Genomic DNA, 19,602 nt, shown 5'->3' with positions numbered 1-19,602 from the left:
TCCCTACTTCACCTATTAAAAATATCCTGGCTGAATCTGGGCTGCCTCTGCTATTCGATAATATGACGGACAGTATAAGCAAACTTTACACGAAGCTTACATTGACTCCAACCATTTTTCTTCAAAATGATTTTCGCAATGCTTCTTCTCGGTCACGTCTACCAAAAGTTGCTTCCACCATCTACAAATGCGCTTCCTTCGCCAAAGTCAATGGTCTGCCCATCATCTTGCCCACTCAACGTTCCAGTGTGCATCCTCCCTGGACTTTTAACGAATCGTGTCTAGTTAAGGATTTAACTTTCCTGCGAAAATCTAACACTTCAATAGCTGAATACAAATCCCGGTTTTTGGAGGTTACCGATCACCTTAAATCTACCAATTGGCAATTGATTTTCACCGATGGTTCGAAATCTGACTACACTTCCTACGCTGTAGTTAAAGAAAACGGAGATCCAATTTCATATGGTTTACTATTTTCCTTTCGTTCCATCTTTACTGCTGAAGCTACTGCGATTCTACTTGCCACTCAGTACGCCTCCAAGGCTAATGGAAAATTCACTATATGCTCAGATAGCATGTCCTGCTTTGATTCCATTAACAAAATTAATAACGCAAACCATATTATTAAAGGAATTCGTAATATTTTAATGGCCCACCCAAATAAGATTAAGATAATGTGGGTACCAGGGCATTCGCACATAAGTGGTAACACATTTTCTGATATTACTGCCAAAGATATGAAAATGACTCCTACAATTACATCAATATCATTCTGTAAAAGCGATGTTCTCAGACTCATTAAACAGCAGAGGAAAATTAAAATAGATGCAGATTGGGTCACCTACAACCATCACTACTCCAGAGTTAATCCTACCCACAGTAAGCCTATTTCTTCAGATCAGATTCCTGCCAATTATATTAAGCCTTACACTCGCCTTCGAATCGGGCATACAATAATTACAAATGCACATTTACTACAAGGACATCCGCCTAGCCAATGCCCCTTTTGCTACGAGACAGTCAGCGTATTACATCTTATAACCTTTTTCACCTCACCGTACTCAATGCTCTTCCCGACATACGTCCATCTTGTTTTGTCATAGCCAGGGTTTTTCCTACAAGTATGTTCAGTGCTGATTTATTTGCTGCTTCGACAACCCACAATTTGTTTGTCCCACAATCTCCATCTACCTTTGCCCAGATGACTGCTTCTGATTTTGGTGGTATTTGCTGACTCTCTTCCACCAGCACTCGTTTACTGCTGTAGCGTCTCTCGTAGCCGAAATTAAGTGGCACATCCATGTTCTTATATCGCATCGTCTTGCTTTGCATATCGATCTTGATTCCTTGGTTGATTAAGAAGTCCACTCCAATTATTATTTCATCAACAATACCTGCCACTATAAAATTGTGAAGTACCGTGACGTTCCCAATTGCTACTTCACATTCTACTTCTCCAATTACCTGGGTGTCCTCTCCCGTGACTGTACGTAATCTTGCTCCAAGCAATGGTCTTATCTTCTTGTTGACTAAATCCGCTCGAATGATGGAATGAGCTGCACCCGTATCTACAGTCAGTAACCGTTCCTTTCCGTCCACATGTCCTCCAACAGTAAGATTGCTTGACCTTCTTCCAATTTGCGAGATAGAGATTATGGGGCATTCAATTGAGGGAGCCAGCTGTCGCCCCTTGCGGCTGACTCGCTTTAGTTTAACGATTGAGTGGATTTGGAGATTTGCTCGTCTCCTTCAGCTCTGCGTTTACGGCCACCCACATTGTTGGAACTATTGGAATTGCTACTGCAATGACGTGCAATGTGACCTGGGTTACCGCACTTGAAACATTTCATAACTCCAGCATTTTTCTGTTGTGATCCCTTCAGAGCTTCCAAAATTGTATCTACCCACTCCGGCCTTTCTACTTCCACACGATGAGCTTTGTATGCTGGTTTACTCAATAATGACGCCGTTTCCTGGGTCAATGCATGGGATACCGTTTCAGAAAATGTTTGCTTTGGGTTCGCGTATGTGGCTCGCTTCGTTTCGACGTCCCGTATGCCATTTATAAAGCTCTGAATCTTCACTCTTTCCGTGTATTCCACGGGTGCATCCGCATTTGCAAGATGAGCCAATCTTTCAATGTCCGAAGCAAACTCCTGCAAAGTCTCGTTAGCTTTTTGGTAGCGGTTTTGCAATTCTATTTGAAATATCTGTTTCCTGTGTTCGCTTCCGTATCGCCGTTCTACAGCAGCCATCAATGCGTCATAACTGTTCTGTTCGTACTCTGGAATAGTCTGTAAGATTTCGGCAGCTGGTCCTTTCAATGCTACGAAGAGTGCGGCAACTTTATCTTCCATATTCCAGTTGTTCACTGCTGCGGTCTTCTCAAACTGTAGCTTAAAGACCTGGAAAGGAACAGAACCGTCAAAGGATGGTGTTTTTACCTTTGGATTACTCGATGAAACTGCTGAATCCGATCTTTCAAAGCATCCATCTCAGCTTCCATTTTATGTTGTCGTTCACTAAAACCCTCCAACTGCGATGATATGCGATCCTCTTGCGCTTTCAACTGCTGAGCCAACTGAGATATCATATATGTCCTCTGTTCTTCCAGTTGCGATGCCATATATGTCTTCTGTTCTTCCAGTTGAGATGACATTTGCGACGACATTTCAGCCATACGCGTTTCTTGTGCTTCAATCTTCGATGTAATCTGTGTCGACATTTCTGACATACGCATTTCTTGTGCTTCAATTTTCGATGTTATTCGTGTCTCTTGGGATTCCATCTGTGATGACATTGTCGATGTTTGAGCAGATATTGCAGCCAAAATCATGTTCAAGTCTGTGCTCGTAACTGTTTGCGATGTTTCGTTTTTCTCTACAATTTTTGTTACTTCCTCGCCATCAAGATGAAAGTCATACTCTTCCACATCAATTCCTTCCGCTTCCATTGCCTCTCGTAGCCGTGCCTGAAGTTCAAGTTTAACGCCGCTTGTATTCAATCCACGGCTCTCCAACTCCTTCTTTAGTTGCTGGATCTTCAATTCATTGAACTTTGCCATGTCCTTGTTGTCCTCTGGAATTTATTCAACAATTCCTCTTCTGACACCAATTGTAACGAAATTGCTTGCAAATCCTCTTATTTGCACCCTCTGCTAAGTTCGTATCGCTAAACTGTTGAATAAATAACTCCAATATTGAATAATTGAAAAATGGCCTTTATTACAGTACTTCACAATAACACTTATACTTTGCAACGAATAGCAAGCTTAATAACCAAACTGATTGATAGCTCAAATGAAACCCTACTATTCAAAATAATTCTGCTATAGCTCGCTAGATAGCGCTTAATCGAAATCTCAAATCAAATTGAATTACTTCTTACTCGCTTGCCCCGCTTTTATAGTTTACGCTGCATACTTCTAGGCTCTTCGATTTCCAGAACTTACTAGTTGTTTCGGCTACAAAATCGCCAGCCACAACTACGTGCACAAATTATTGCTCTCTCTTGTGACTACTCAGATAAGATATATGCATGTGTTTGTGCATTGCCGCTCCGGTGCTCGTATACGTACATATGTGTAAACGCAATTATTTATTCGTTTATGTAGATACATAAAGATTGAATTATTGATGTGAATGTTTGTAGTTTACAGTCTCTCGCGCGCACATAGGCATATAAGTAAATGCATCTGTGTGTGACATCTCTCTGGGCTGCCTTAAGCTGGAGACATTGGTGCTTTATCGGTAACCGTATCGGTAACCTTTTAACAGCTGATTCGACCAACCTTATGAGAATCAATGCAATCGATTATTGGTGCCGCTAAAGTCGTAACCGTATCGTAGCCAACCAATTGGGTTTTGGTTTACCGTCGTAACGATAAACAGCTGATTACGTTAGGGATACGGATACAGCGATACGACATACGGCACCAATGACTCCAGCTTAATATATGTGTATACTTGATTTAATTATTAACGTAAATACTGCTTGGCATGGCCTTAGCATCGCCTTAGTGATGGGATAATTTAGTGATGCTAATATCCGTGACAATATTATAAATGGGAAAGTTTGGATGTTTGGATGTTTGGATGTTTGTCCAGACGTTAGTCTTTGTGACTCAATCACGCAAGAACGGCTGGAGCGATTTGGATGAAATTTTGCACACATATAGCCAATAGTCTAGAAGGATCTACTAGCTATATATTTTTGAAAAGGGGCGTGGTCCCCGCCCCCTCGGAACATTTATAATTTAATTATTATATTTTTTCGTCTTTGCGACTGAATCACGCCAGAATGGCTACACGGATTTTGATGAAATATGGTACACAGACAGTAGTCTACTAGCGAAATTTTTTTCGCACATGGAAAGAGGGGTGGGGGTCCCACGACCTCTTCGAGCAATTACTTTTTAATAATTTTTACACATTATAAGTTTACGTATACTGGCCTTCACCAATATCACAGACTCAAGGGGTCAAATAAGTCGAGGGCTTACAAAGTAAGCAGTGACACCCTCCTCCCCCTTCCCCCCTTTATCACCCACTCTGGTGTAAAATCTATAAATTGTTATAACTCAATATAAATTTTCTCCTAAATCAATAGTTTTTGGTATCTGGCACATACAGATCGAGATATAGACAATTTTGGAGGAACGATCAGTGGTCCTCTCCTTTTACCCCCGCCATCCGCCCTGCTTCAATTGTTTTTATTAGCACGCTTTTATTAACTTTACCTGTACGTTTCTATGTAACTTTTCATTCGCTCCTTTGCCTGCTGCCTTATTAACATGGTTTTATAATTAACTTCACCTCATATGGAGACCCTTCCGGGATCATTTCTGGATGGATTTCGGGATCGGTCCGGGATCCCGCAGGGGTAATTTCGGGACTTTTTCGGGACTATTTCGGGATCATTTTGGGGCCCTTCCGGGATAATTTCTGTATAGTTTTCGGGATCCGTCCGGGATCCCGTCGGGGTTATTTTGGAACATTTTCGGGACTATTCCGGAATAATTTCGGGATTATTTCGCGATCATTTGGGGAACCTTCCGGCATCATTTCTGGATAGTTTTCGGGATCCGTCCGGGATCCCGTCGGGGTACTTTCTGGATCATTTGCGTACCTTCGAGAGATAAATTCTTGATGGTTGCCGGGATCATTACGGGACTTTTTCGGGGTTATTTTGGGTCCCTTTAGGCATCATTTCTGGATGGTCTTCGGGATTCGTCCGGCATTCCGTCGGGGTAATTTTATGACTTTTTCGCGACTAATACGGGATCATTTAGGGACCCTTTCGGCATAATTTCTGGATGGTTTTCGGGATCCGTCCGGGATCTCGTCGGGGTAATTTGGGGACTTTTTCGGGATCATTTGAGGGCTCTTCCGGCATCATTTCTGGATGGTTTTCGGGATCCGTCCGGGATCTCGTCGGAGTCATTTGGTGACTTTTTCGGGAGGCTCTTCCGGCATCATTTCTGGATGGTTTTCGGGATCCGTCCGGGATCCCGTCGGGGTCATTTCGGGACTATTTCGCGACTAATACGGGATCATTTGGGAACCCTTTCGGCATGGTTTTCGGGATCCGTCCAGGATCCCATCAGGGTAATATCGGGACTATTAGGGGATCATTTGGGGACCTTTCCGGCATCATTTCTGGATAATTTTCGGGATCCGTCCGGGATGCCGACGAGGTCATTTCGGGACTATTTCGGGATCATTTGGGATACCTACCGGCATCATTTCCGGATGGTTTTTGGGAGTCGTCCGGGATCCCGTCGAGGTCATTTCGGGACTTTTTCTCGACTAATACGGGGTCATCTGCGGACCCTTTCGGCATCATTTTTGGATAGTTGTCGGGATCCGTTCGGGATCCCGTCACGGTCATTTCGGGACTGTTAGGGGATCATTTGAGGAACTTTCCGGCATCATTTCTGGATAGTTTTCGGAATCCTTTCGGTATCCCGTCACGGTCGTTTCGGGACTATTTCGGGATCATTTTGGGACCTTCCCAAGCTCATTTCTGGATGGATTTCGGGATCTGTCCGGGATGGCGTCAGGGTCATTTTGGGACTATTAGGTGATCATTTGAGGACCTTTCCGGCATCACTTCTGCATGGTTTTCGGTATCCGTTCAGGATCCCGTCGGAATAATTGCGGGACTTTTTCGGCATCATTTGGGGTCCCTTCCGGCATCATTTCTGGATGGTTTTTGGGATTCATCCGGCATCCCGTCGGGGTCATTTCGGGACTTTTTCTCGGCTAATACGGGATCATTTGCGGGCCCTTTCGGCATCATTTCTAGATAGTTGTCGGGATCCGTTCGGGATCCCGTCAGTGTCTTTTCGGAACTATTAGGAGATCATTTGAGGACCTTTCCGACATCATTTCTGGATAGTTTTCGGGATCCTTTCGGGGTCCCGTCAGGGTCATTTCGGGACTTTTTCGGGATCATTTAAGGATGGCTCTCAGGATTCATCCGGGAACCCGTCAGGGTAATTTCTGGACTTTTCCGAGACTTTTTCGGGATCATTTGGGGTCCCTCCCAAGATCATTTCTGGATAGATTTCGGGATCTGTCCGGGATCCCGTCAGGGTCATTTAGGGATGCGTTCGAGATCCCGTCAGGGTCCTTTCGGGACTTCTTCGGGACTATATCGGGATCATTTCTGTATGGTTTACGGGATCCGTACAGGATCCCTTAAGGGTCATTTCGGGACTATTAGGTGATCCTTTGAGGACCTTTCCGGCATCACTTCTGGATGATTTTCGGTATCCGTTCGGAATCCCGTCGGAATCATTGCGGGACTTTTTCGGAATCATTTGGGATCCCTTTCGGCATCATTTCTGGATGTTTTTCGGGATTTGTTCGGGATCACGTCGGGGTTATTTCGGGACCTTTTCGGGGCTAATACGGGATCATTTGGGGATCCTCTATGGGTCGTTTCGTGACTTTTTCTGTTTTATTTCGGGATCAATTGGGGGACCCTTCCGCCATAATTTCATGATGGTTTGCCGGATCCATCAGGGTCATTTCGGGACTATTTTGGGATCATTTGGGGACCCTTCCGAGATCATTTCTGGATCCGTCCGGGATACCGTAGGAGCCATTTCGGGATTTTTTGTTACTTTCCCGGGATAGTTTTTGGACCCTTCCGGGATCATTTCTGGATCTTTGCGGGATCCCATTTGGGTAATTTCAGGATCATTTTGTAACCCTTCCGGGTTTATTTCTGTATGATTTTGGCGATCCGTCGTGGATCCCCTCGGAGCCATTTCGGAAGTTTTTCTGGAGTATGTCGGGATAATTTAGGGACCCTTCCTGTATATTTTCTGGATGGTGTTTGAGATCCGCCCAGGAGCCAGTCATGGTCATTTCGGAACCTTTTCGAGATCATTTTGGAACACCTTCAGGGATCATTTCTGTGTGGTTCTCTGGATACGTCTAGAATCGTCTCGTTGCTATTTCTGGTTTTTTTGGGACTATTCCGGGAACTTTTGGAGACCCTTTCGGGGCATTCCTGGATGGTTTTCGGGATCCGTCCGCGAAAACGGGGGGGGGGGGGTCATTTCGTAGCTTTTTATGGATAATTTCGGGATCATTTGGGATCCTATCAGATTATCAGCTCATTTAGTTCTTTTTTTTACTCAATTACAAAAATAAAATGCATTAGACAGAAAACAAAATTTTAAACAGATAACTTGATAAGCAGGCTAACGCGAATAGCCCATATATTTAAATTTCTCCTTGGGGATGGGGCCGCGGGTAAAGGCTAGTGCTCTTATATGACACGAATTTGGTTTCACTTGGGTGAAAGTGACTTTTCGCGTCGCGTTGCGTTATACATAATAACGCCGTAAGTATCAGTAATGGGGCCTTTAAAATTCACAAGACACCAGCGGGTTAAAGGTCGCCAGAGTTGCCCACCTACTCGTTGTTTGATATTACAACTCTGTACGCGAATGAAATCAAAAAGAAATTAAGAAATTAACACGACATCATGTCATTTAACAATTGGTCGTCTGAGATTCGGTACGTTTGTTTAACATTTGCAGTACGGAGAGCAGCCAAAATTTAGGCACTTTTAAATTTTAATTATTAAGATAGTTAATATTTAAGCAGAATTGCATAGATTACAAATAAAGTTGTTTGTTTTAAGAGTATTGTGAAAAAGCGAGGACTTGTTGGCAAAGTGAATTTGTGTAATTGAAAATGTTGGCGAAGGGAAAAAAAATGAGGCCGCCTTCGCTGCAGCGGCAGCTGTCTAATTTTTGTGATGTGCCAGCAAGTCAAATGTGCAGTGTGTACAATGCTGCGGGAAACACGTTTTTCTTTTCATTCTTGCCTTTCAATCTGCTGTTGCTGCGTTTACAAATGCAGAAAAATAAAAACTGCATTTTTAAGGTGCAACTCAAGAGTTAACTTTCCTCAAAAGTTGTGAGTGTTGTGCCACTTTCAATACAATTCCGATTAAGGCAAGTTAAATATTGCCACGCGACATAAAATATGGAAGTTGAAGAATAGACAAAAATATATACCCAGTGATAGAAGAAAGAATAGTAATGCACTTTCGCTTTAAAAGTATGTTTGAGCATGCTTATAGGCACAAAGATCAATGATCTATTAATTAAAATATGTGCAATGAAGTGCTTTTTAATGACTAAGAAAATGTAAAGTTTTGATTAAAAAGAAATTGTGAAGGGTCTTGTAATAGTTGTGTTATACGGATACCGGCTACGACTTTGTTGCTTTATGTACAATATGGATGTCTATATTGGTCATTTCGAAAAGCCATTATTCATTTGAGCATATGAAAACGAGACATTTTGTATAATAACTGTTACAAGTGACTATTACCTGTCTAGTTGAGGGGTCGGCTGCTAATACAATACCAAAAATATCGAGAGAGGTGTCAAACGATGCGTCTTGACATCAGTATTAATAATCCGAAGGCGGAAAATAAAAATTTTAACGCGTTCAAAAGATATTAACGAAAAACCGAAAAAATACCCGCGGGTACCTCCGAAACCGGGGGTCGGATCCATAGTATTTTTGCGCAGAACACCTTTCTGCGTTGGCGGCCTCCGGCCGCGCTTATAAAAATAAGGTAATAGTCTAGTTGAGGGGTCGACTGCTAATACGCGTCAAAAAATATCGAGAGACTGTCAAACGACGCGTATTAATCTCGAGAACAATAATCCGAAGGCGCAAAAGAAAAATTTTGTCTTTGTCCGGAGATATTTGCAGTTGAAGTTGGCGATTTCCATGTGGTTGTTGTTGTGTTAGTACCCCCAAAAAAAATTGTGCATCACCGTGGCGGTAGCCACGGTTATACCACACACCCGGACTTAGCATGGCGTAGCCCAGGGTTATTTTTTATAAGCGCGGCCGAAGGCCGCCAACGCAGAAAGGTGTTCTGCTCAAAAATACAATGGATCCCACCCCCGGTTTCGGAGGTACCCGCGGGTCTTTTTTCGGTTTTTCGTTAATATCTTTTGAACGAGTTAATATTTTTATTTTCCGCCTTCGGATTATTAATACTGATGTCAAGACGCGTCGTTTGACCCCTCTCTCGATATTTTTAGTAGCGTATTAGCAGTCGACCCCTCAACTAGACTATTACCAAAAATAACCCTGGGCTACGCCATGCTAAGTCCGGGTATGTGGTATAATCGTGGCTACCGCCACGGTGATGCACAATTTTTTTTGTGGGTACGAACACAACAACAACATGGAAATCGCCAACTTCAACTGCAAATATCTCCGGACAGAGATAAAATTTTTATTTTCCGCCTTCGGATTATTAATACTGATGTCTAGACGCGTCGTTTGACACCTCTCTCGATATTTTTGGTAGCGTATTAGCAGTCGACCCCTCAACTAGACTATTACCTTAACTTTTTACAAGACAGTGCACCACCTAATTTTTATCAAAAATTATCAAAGGTGGTATCAAAAGATGAGTCTACACCTCCGCTTTTAGAATCCGAAAGCGAAAATTAAAATTTGTATTTCTGTAAAAAGATATAAGCAAAAAATCGGTTCAAATTTTCATGTGCTTGTTGTTTTTTGGGTAGTAGTGCAGTTTACGGTACCCACCCTAAAGTTGGGCCAAGATTTTCGAGTGAGGTGTCAAAAGACGCGTATTAATCTCGAGAACAATAATCCGAAGGCGGAAAAGAAAAAATTTTATCTCTGTGCGGAGATATTTGCAGTTGAAGTTGGCGATTTTAATGTGGTTGTTGTTGTGAAGTACCCACAAAAAAAATGTGCATCACCGTGGCGGTAGCCACGGTTATACCACACACCCAGACTTGGCATGGCGTAGCCTAGGGTTATTTTTTATAAGCGCGGCCGAAGAACGCCAACGCAGAAATGTATTCTGCGCAAAATACTAAGGATCCCACCTCCGGTTTCGGAGGGTCCCGCGGGTGTTTTTTCGGTTTTTCGTTAATATCTTTTGAACGGGTAAAAAAACTTTCGTCTTTTGATACCTCACTCGAAAATTTTGGCCCAAATTTCGGTGGGTACCGTAAACTGCACTATTACCGTTTTTTGGCAGATTTGTTGTACACACACATACTAACGCAGAAAGGTGGTATGCGCGCATTTAATTTTGATCTTCAAGCCGGTGTCGGACCCACCAAGGGTAATTTTTTATAAGCGCGGCCAAAGGCTGCCAACGCAAAAAAATGCAAAAAAAAAATATGGATCGGGCCCCATATTTCGGACCCTCTAGGGGTCAATTGGCGGCCACCGTGGTGTGATGGTAGCGTGCTCTGCCTATCACACCGTATGCCCTGGGTTCATACCCCGGCCAAAGCAACATCAAAATTTTAGAAATAAGGTTTTACAATTAGAAGAAAATTTGCCTAAGCGGTGTCGCCCCTCGGCAGTGTTTGGCAAGCGCTTCGAGCGTATTTCTGTCATGAAAAGCTCTCAGTGAAAACTCATCTGCCTTGCAGATGCCCTTCGGAGGCGGCATAAAACATGTAGGTCCCGTCCGGCCAATTTGCAGGGGAAAAAGGAATTATATCTCTTCGGAGGTTATCGCACCTTACATTTATTAATTTTTAGGGGTAATTTTACGGTTTTTAGTAAATAAATTTCGACAGAAAGAAAATTTTTTATTTCCGAGTCGGATTCTTAAAACGGAGGTCGAGACAACAACAACAGACGCGTCTTTTGGTACCACCTTTGATAATTTTTGATATAACTTAAGCGGTGCACCGCCTTGTAAAACGTTACCCGAGACTTAAAATGTGTTTATTGTTCGTCGAGAGAAGCCTTTACTTATAAATTGCTTACTCAGTACAAAGGAGCCATTGCTGCAAGTTATTCTGAGTTCGATTTCTCCACTGACATTCTTTTCGCTTGGATCAAGTCCTCCTCGAATTGAGAATTGTTCATGTTGTTGTTGTTGTTGTAGCAGTGCTTCGCCCCACCTAACAGACGCGACCGATCACAAACTGTCATCAATATCCTCTAACGGGAGTCCAAGGAAACTTGCTGTTTCAACAGGGGGGGACCATAGGGAAAGGGGTGTTAGAGGCGTTGGTTCCACATTACAATTAAAGAGATGGTTGGTGTCATGTGGGGACACATTGCAAGCGGGGCATACATTTTGTATGTCGGGGTTGATTCTGGATAGGTAAGAGTTTAACCTGTTACAGTATCCAGAACGAAGTTGAGCCAGCGTGACACGCGTTTCCCTGGGGAGTATGCGTTCCTCTTCCGCAAGTTTTGGATACTTTACTTTGAGTACTGGGTTCACCGGGCAATTCCCGGCATAAAGGTCCGACGCCTGTTTGTGGAGTTCACCAAGGACCTGCTTGTGTTTTTTCGCTTCATACGGCTGTGTTCTCAGATGCCGTATTTCCTCAAAATGCTTACGGAGATGACTCCTTAAGCCCCTAGGCGGTGCTGGCTCGTCAATCAGATGTCTGTTGGGATGCCCAGGTTTCTGGGTATTCAACAGGAACTGTTTGGTCAGCATCTCGTTTCTTTCCCTGATTGGGAGTATTCTCGCCTCATTATGTAGATGGTGTTCTGGGGACATAAGAAGACAGCCCATGGCAATTCTGAGAGCAGTATTTTGGCAGGCCTGTAGCTTCTTCCAGTGGGTAATTTTTAGGCTTGGCGACCATATGGGTGACGCGTAGCACGTAATCGGCTGGCTAATTGCTTTGTATGTAGTCATGAGCGTTTCTTTATCTTTTCCCCAGGTACTGCCAGCAAGGGATTTGAGGATTTTGTTACGGCTCTGAATTCTCGGAACAATTGCGGCTGCGTGCTCACCAAAATGTAGATCCTGATCAAACGTCAAACCCAAGATTTTGGGGTGTAGGACAGTCGGTAGCGTAGAGCCATCGACGTGGATGTTCAAAATGGTAGACATTTGGGACGTCCATGTTGTAAATAAGGTCGCGGAAGATTTAGTCGGTGATAATGCCAGGTTTCGCGAAGCGAAAAAACTGGAGAGATCAGGGAGGTAGCCGTTTATTTTATTGCATAGCTCATCGATCTGTGGGCCTGGGCCTGTGGCCATTACTGTGCAGTCATCGGCGTAGGAAACGATTGTGACTCCTTCCGGTGGTGAAGGTAGTTTAGATATGTAGAAATTAAACAAAAGTGGGGATAGGACACCACCCTGTGGCACCCCTTGTTTAATTCTCCTTGGCTTTGATGTTTCGTTTCTAAAAAGCACCGATGCCTGCCGACCACCCAGATAATTTGCGGTCCACCTTTTAAGACATGGGGGAAGGGTAGACCCTTCCAGGTCTTGCAGTAACGAGCCGTGGTTGACCGTATCAAAAGCTTTTGATAGGTCTAGCGCTACGAGTACTGTTCTATGGTGGGGGTTTTGATTTAAGCCGCAATTTATCTGGGTACTAATGGCATTTAGCGCGGAGGTAGTGCTATGGAGTTTTCTGAAGCCATGCTGATGGGAGGCTAGTTGCAAATTTGCTTGGAAATAAGGGAGCAAAATGGCTTCGAGCGTCTTTGCTACTGGCGATAGGAGAGATATCGGACGATACGACTCTCCTATGTTAGCTGGTTTACCAGGCTTTAGTAGCGGGACCACCTTGGCCATTCTCCATTTCTCGGGTATGACAAAGGTGGAAAGAGACAGGTTGAAGACCTGCGCTAAATATTTGAAACCCTCTTTCCCTAGGCTTTTAAGCATCGGCATGGCTATGCCGTCTGGGCCCACTGCTTTGGATGGTTTAGCGCGACCAATGGCGTCCTCAACCTCTTTAGCGGTGATGGTGATTGGTGACGCGCTGAATTTGTGTTTATGTGCGTGTCTGTTGGCCCTCCGTCTAACTTTGTCGACCGTAGAATGCATTATATATTGTCGGCAGAAAGCGCTCGCGCATTTTTTCGCATCCGACAGCACTTTGTCGCCAAAGGCGATGGAAACTTTGTCTTTGTGCTTAGTCGGATTCGATAGGGACTTTACGGTGGACCAAAGTTTACCCACACCGGTAGAGAGGTTACAACCTCTTAGGTGCTCCTCCCATTTCGCCCGCTTGTGTTCATCCACAAGCAATCTGATGCGTTGGTTTATATCCCTTATTTGGGGGTCGCCTGGATCAAGCTGCCTTATAAGGTCACGCTCTCTCGCTAAGTTTGCGGCCTCCGCCGGGAAGTGGGGCCGGATTTCGGGAATTCTCCCGGCGGGAATGAAACGTGCCGAGGCGGATTCAATGACCTTGCGAAAGGCACGCTCCCCTTGGCGGGCATCAGTCGGGATAGGGAGGGCAGCAAAGAGGTTGTCTGTAAAGGATTTATATTCTCCCCACTTTCCTTTTTTAAAGTTTATGAAAGTGCGTTTTTCGGTGACGATGAAGTCGGCGGTACGCTCGAGCGAAACAAGTATAGGCTGGTGGTCGGATGCCAATGATACCATCGGCTGCCAGTTGACGCAGTTTACGAGTTCTGCGCTCACGATTGAGATATCTGGCGAACTGTGACAGCTTCCTACCATACCTGTGGGGGCGTCTCCGTTTATTGTGCAGAACGTCGTTTCTTCTATTTGATCCGCCAACATCTCGCCCCTACTGTCCGCCCGCAAATTTGAATGCCATAGATCATGATGGGCATTGAAGTCGCCTAAAATAATGCGATTGTTTCCAGTGAGTAAGGCTCTAATATTAGGGTGGTATCCACCGGGGCAACAGGTGGCAGGGGGGATGTAGATGTTGATGATTTCTAGGTTTGCATCGCCTGACCGGACAGATAGGCCTTGACGTTCTAAGACGTTGTCCCTGCGGTCGATGCCAGGATCAAATATGTGATATTGCACAGAGTGGTGTATTATAAACGCGAGGCCGCCTCCATTTCCGCTCTCGCGATCTTTTCTGTGGACATTATACCCAGAGCAGGACTGCAATGCAGATCGTGCTGTGAGTTTAGTCTCTTGAATCGCAGCAATGCGGATGTTGTGCCGCTTCATGAAATTGACTATCTCCGTAATCTTCCCAGTTAGTCCATTACAGTTTAACTGCAGAATTCTGAAGTGCATGAGGGGAGACGTCGCCACTCTGGGGGTAAGTGACGGGTGACTACGCCTGGGTTCAGGAAGGCCAGGACGCAATTGCTGTTGTGGCCCTGGGACTGGGCGTCCTTGGGCAAGCATTGGGGTACCCGGATGATTTGGGTTTGCGACCTGGCAACATGGCGCGATGAAACCCGCCGAGGGGTTGCCGTCGCGGAGACCAGAACATCTAGGAAAGTGGCACCACCCGAGGCAGGAGCTGCATTGGGCGGATGTCGCAAACATATGTATTCTGTGCTGGCAAACGGTGCAAACGGAGGTAGGGACTAAGTCCGATGCAACCATCCCTTACACGAGACACACTGAACAGAGTATGACCGTCCTAAAAAGATTCTTTTCCGGCAGATGCAGCAAAACCATTTCTCAGGACCGAGGTCAGGAGACGGACCCGGATTGGATTCGATACCTTCCCGGAGCAAGAGAATATGGAGCAGTCCTGCTGCAAGGAGCTGCTGGGAGGATGACAATTTGTGGGAGGGACGAAACAAATTAAATGGGGTTACACTGAAATGACAGTCCTTGGTCGGGAAAAATCCCGAGTCGCTCCGGTACATAGAACCGACTGCCTTGGGAAGCGAGAGAATTGTTCATCATTTAAGGTTCTGTTGTAAGTACGCAAAAGTGAGGATCCTTGACGTCAAGTGATTCCTCCATGACTTATTCATGTTCTGTACAAAGGTTATCAGGTGAAGGGAAGTATCCTGTTAATAGAGGATACTTCATAAACGTTAACCGCGGACGGTCCTAACGCAATCAAAATATTTTTCTACACTGATAATATTGATATTCTTAGGTTTATGTCGTATCTCGACCCTATTATGCCATTGAACTCCAACCTTATGCGATGAAAGCTATATTTTTCTATGCTTAAGTATATCTGGGTATGGAGAGTTTTGCTTAAAAGAAAAAATCTTTTGCTGATAGAGAAATTTTCAAAATGAGAATTAATACCATTTGAACTAAGTTTTAAAGCTGACATTAATCTCATATATGAAAGTTGAGGTAGAGATAATTCTACCATCTAAAACTCGTTTTCGTTTCGCCGACGATAGGCTGTGTATCCGATATCACTCATCATAACTCCTTAGGAAACACACTGTGAGACATTAATTAACAATTAATACATGCTTTTAAAACGTTAACGTTACTTGAAGTTATAAATTATTGCAATTTATGAATTTACCTGCATGTGCTAGTGAAATTGTAAAAATTCTCTCTAATAATCATTTCCAATGCATTTATTTTCAGTAGAAGGCAACCAAATTTATCAAACTGGATTTTACCGCAGAAGTTAAATAGTACGGATTTTTTGGATTTTACAGTACTGTAAGTCTATTTTCCTTTCTTTATTTTGTACAAACATTCAAGTGTACTATTGGGCAATTCACAAGAGTCGTATTCTTTTAAAATTTTAAGAATTGAGTTGTTTCCATGTTTTCCTATATAAAATTTTATTAGAGCAAAGCATATACCAGGGATGCACCTTAACGTTAAGCTAATCGTTTATCAAAAAATTTCCACCGTTTCCGTTGAAACGCTTCGAAATATTATCGATAAAGAAATTATCAAGATAAATTGTATCTCGTTTTTAACCGAAACGAAAAGCTTTCGTTAAAGTTAAAAACGTTAAGAAAAACGTGATACTTTGTGTTTGAATTGTGCTGGCAATGCTATAGCCATGGTGAAGCCGTAAGGTGGTAACAGCGAGCGGACATACACAAACAAACTCCATGTAATTTGTTTGTGTAATTCGTTGGTGGTAATGTCAAAAATACTCTGAGAAATGTTCGCACTGTCAAAATTCATGAGAGAAGTTGCAATCAGCTTGGCTAATGCTTTCACCTTTAATGACTACGCCATCAATCAGCTTTGCCAGCATAGTTTGAAATTAATAATCAACATAAACGATTTGATTTCGTTTTGATATGGCAGAAAACGAAACAAAATCATTTCGTTAAGTTGACGTTCTTAACGTTAATAAACGAAACGAAATGACTTTGTTTCGTTTATTAACGTTAAATATCGTAACGAAATGATATCGGTTCGTTGGTTAAGCATGCCTGGCATATACGACATACAAAATGTATGCCCGCTTGCAATGTGTCCCCACATGACACCAACCATCTCTTTAATTGTAATGTGGAACCAAGGCCTCTAACGCCCCTCTCATTATGGTCCACCCCTGTTGAAACAGCAAGTTTCCTTGGACTCCCGTTAGAGGATATTGATAACAATTTGTGATCGGTGCACCTATTGGGTGGGGCGAAGCACTGCTACAATAACAACAACAAGAGACCTTGTGAATTACCTACTTATATATATATATTTCATTTCATTTAATTTCATTTATTAAAAATATATATTAGTACAATAAGATCCTGTATGATCTTTTATAGTAAAACAGACATTAAATAAAAGGATAATAATATAATATTCAATCTTTAAATTTAAAACTAGGTTAATGTTTATAAAATAAAATATGATGGAAACCAAAACAAATTCATAACAAAAGAAAAAAGTTAAACATTAGAAAATATGTATGTATGTATGTATATGTACGCTTCCAACGCTTACGAAAGATAATTGAAAAAAAAAAAGTGAACTTAGTATTGAAAGCGGTTATATGTAAATATACCTCCAGCGGGTCAGGGGTCAGAATATACCCGCGGTAGGTATGCCTGTCGTAAGAGGCGACTAAAATACCAAATTCGAGGGGCTATTTTAGCGCAACCCTTGCAGGTTGCCAGCGCAGTATATAGCTTATCCAAACCCAATTGTCAACCTCACCTATACGCGGCGAATCCTGTTTCACTGACAGATGAGGCTCTGGCAACCCCAAGCTCCTCATGGAACTTGGTGGTGGGGAGGGAGGGCTGTCTGAAGGTTTAATGTGGCCATATAAATCGTTCCCGAGATGGTCGGGCTAGCACCTTAATGGTGCTGTGTTACCGTAGCGTACCGGATCTGTATCCGGCAAAGGACCATCACATCGATAACACTCCCCAAAGCCTTCGGGAAGAAACCTTATCGCTACAATAACAACAATAAGTTATTTTCTAAATAGAATTGCTTTTTGGGCACCCGAACATATGCGAATAGCATTGACAACGAATATCCTTGCAGAGTTCTAATAGTTGTAGCTTGGTAAAATTATGTCACATATGCGAGCAGACTGCGAGAGAGCCAACTTGTTATATAAGTAAATGGACGCTTTATCTACCATGACACGATAAAGGAAAATGCAGTTCCTCGCTCTAAGGTAATCAGAGAACTCACAACCTGTTAGGTTAGGACGAGTCCTCCATTCAGATACATGGTCAAATCGTGCTAAGCCAAAAACATATCGCATTACATGATTGAAGGCTACATCTATTTTGTATGCACACCTGGAATCTAGTTTGCTATATACACATTCCGCATAACAAATAATTGGCAATATTAATGTATAGCCAGCTTTCTCCTTATTCCTAGCGGGGTAAAGGCCGCCGATACTCTTATGTTTCGTAGGGTATAGTAAACTTTACTGATGGCAGAATTGACGTGATCAACACAGGACAGACTAGAATTAATGACGAACCTCAGATTCGTCGCTTTAGAAACATATTGCAGACAGTTAACATTAATGAAAAAGATTTCGAAGATCTTGAAAGTTAATATGTCTTTTTGAAATGGGAAGTACATACGATTTAGCACTGTTAAGGGCAAGGCGATTCTTAGATGCCCAATGGGATAAGGATGACAGGTCACTGTTAAACTTGGTACACATTTCAGAGGCTTGCCCCAGCATCGCTGACATGTATATCTGGATATCATCTGCGTAGCCATGTATTTACACATGCTGACAGGTGTTGAATATGTCATTTATAAATATACTAAGAAATAGCGGTCCCAATATAGAACCTTGGGGTAATGTCAGATAATACCGATCCAACCTTAACACGCTGTGCTCTACCACCCAAGTAGCTCATCATTAATTTTACCGCAGCGTCACTAAATCCGAAGTAGACTTTCAGCTTCATACATAGCATACTATGGTTAACTGATTCAAATGCCTTTAAAAAGTCGAGCATACACAACAATGTTAATTGATTTCATGTCATCCAGAATTTTTATAACAGCAGTAGTGCAGCGTGCTTGTTCTAAAACCCGACTGCAGCGGTGAAAACAATTTGTATACAGTTATATGCGAGTGAATTTGCTCAGATAACAGCGACTCAAGGGCCTTCGATAGAACGTGAAGAATGCTTATGGCACGAAAAACAGATGGACTACTAGCAATTGCAAAAAGTACCCCGCTTTTGGCCTTGTCTCGGCAAACATTTGAGAAAGATACAGATTTTCCTTGAAGAACGCAATCGATTAGAATTTGCTCCTTTTCTAGAATTTGTTTCAAGCTGTAAAAATAATGTTTAGGTAAGGATTTCCGCAAACATGTTCTGAGATAGGGCGCTTGCAACTGGCAGCCAAGATAAGCTGTTGTTGCTTTAGCTGGACTGTTTTGAATATCGCTCCAAAAATCTAGTTAAACTTAGTAGTGATTTTTGAAAGATTTATTCCCGAAAGATGATGGTTGTAAGAAATAGGAAGTTGCAATGAAAGAAGTTATCTTATGTATATATGTAAGCAAAGAAGTTATTTGTATGAGCAACTGGTATGTAACAGGTTTTAAGCGGTGAAAGTACATGAGATTGTAAGCTGCAGGTTTCTTTTGCATATTTTTGTACCTTCCTTCATGTTTGTTATGTCTTTCGTTGCAGTGCACTTATGTATATACATTTATGTGTGCACGCTCACATATCTATATAATAAGGGTTGTGTATTTTATAAAATTGTTTAGTTCCATGAGGAACTTGGTTTCGCCAAAGTCTCGGCTGCTAAAGAAACAGAATTCGCCGCGGGTAGGTGAAGTTGATAATTGGGTTAGAGAAGCTATAAAATTGCGCTGACAACCCCTAGATAGGGTTGCGCTGCACAACTTGAATCATTTGGGTATTTTAGTCGCCTCTTACCACAGGCGTACCTGCCGCGGGTGTATTCTAA

At 42.9% G+C, this 19,602-nt stretch overlaps 1 protein-coding gene across 7 annotated transcripts in view; it reads left to right on the top strand.

Annotated features, from left to right (window-relative positions):
* The first annotated feature begins 7,996 nt into the window (after window positions 1-7,996).
* Window positions 7,997-19,602, top strand: part of Dp1 (satellite-binding protein 1 Dp1) — a 69,533-nt gene continuing 57,927 nt past the window's right edge. For 3 of the 7 annotated variants that reach the window (XR_010951262.1, XM_067775396.1, XM_067775391.1), the window contains exons 1-2: window positions 8,008-8,060; window positions 15,814-15,888. The gene's annotated coding sequence lies outside the window, so the exon portion shown is untranslated. The other 4 variants (XM_067775392.1, XM_067775395.1, XM_067775393.1 and 1 more) reach the window with 4 other exon arrangements.

Source organism: Eurosta solidaginis, chromosome 3 (assembly GCF_040869045.1).
Source record: "Eurosta solidaginis isolate ZX-2024a chromosome 3, ASM4086904v1, whole genome shotgun sequence".
In the NCBI taxonomy this organism is placed as follows: domain Eukaryota; kingdom Metazoa; phylum Arthropoda; class Insecta; order Diptera; family Tephritidae; genus Eurosta; species Eurosta solidaginis.
Note: the sequence above shows the minus strand (reverse complement) of the source record. Positions and strands in the feature narration are given on the sequence as shown.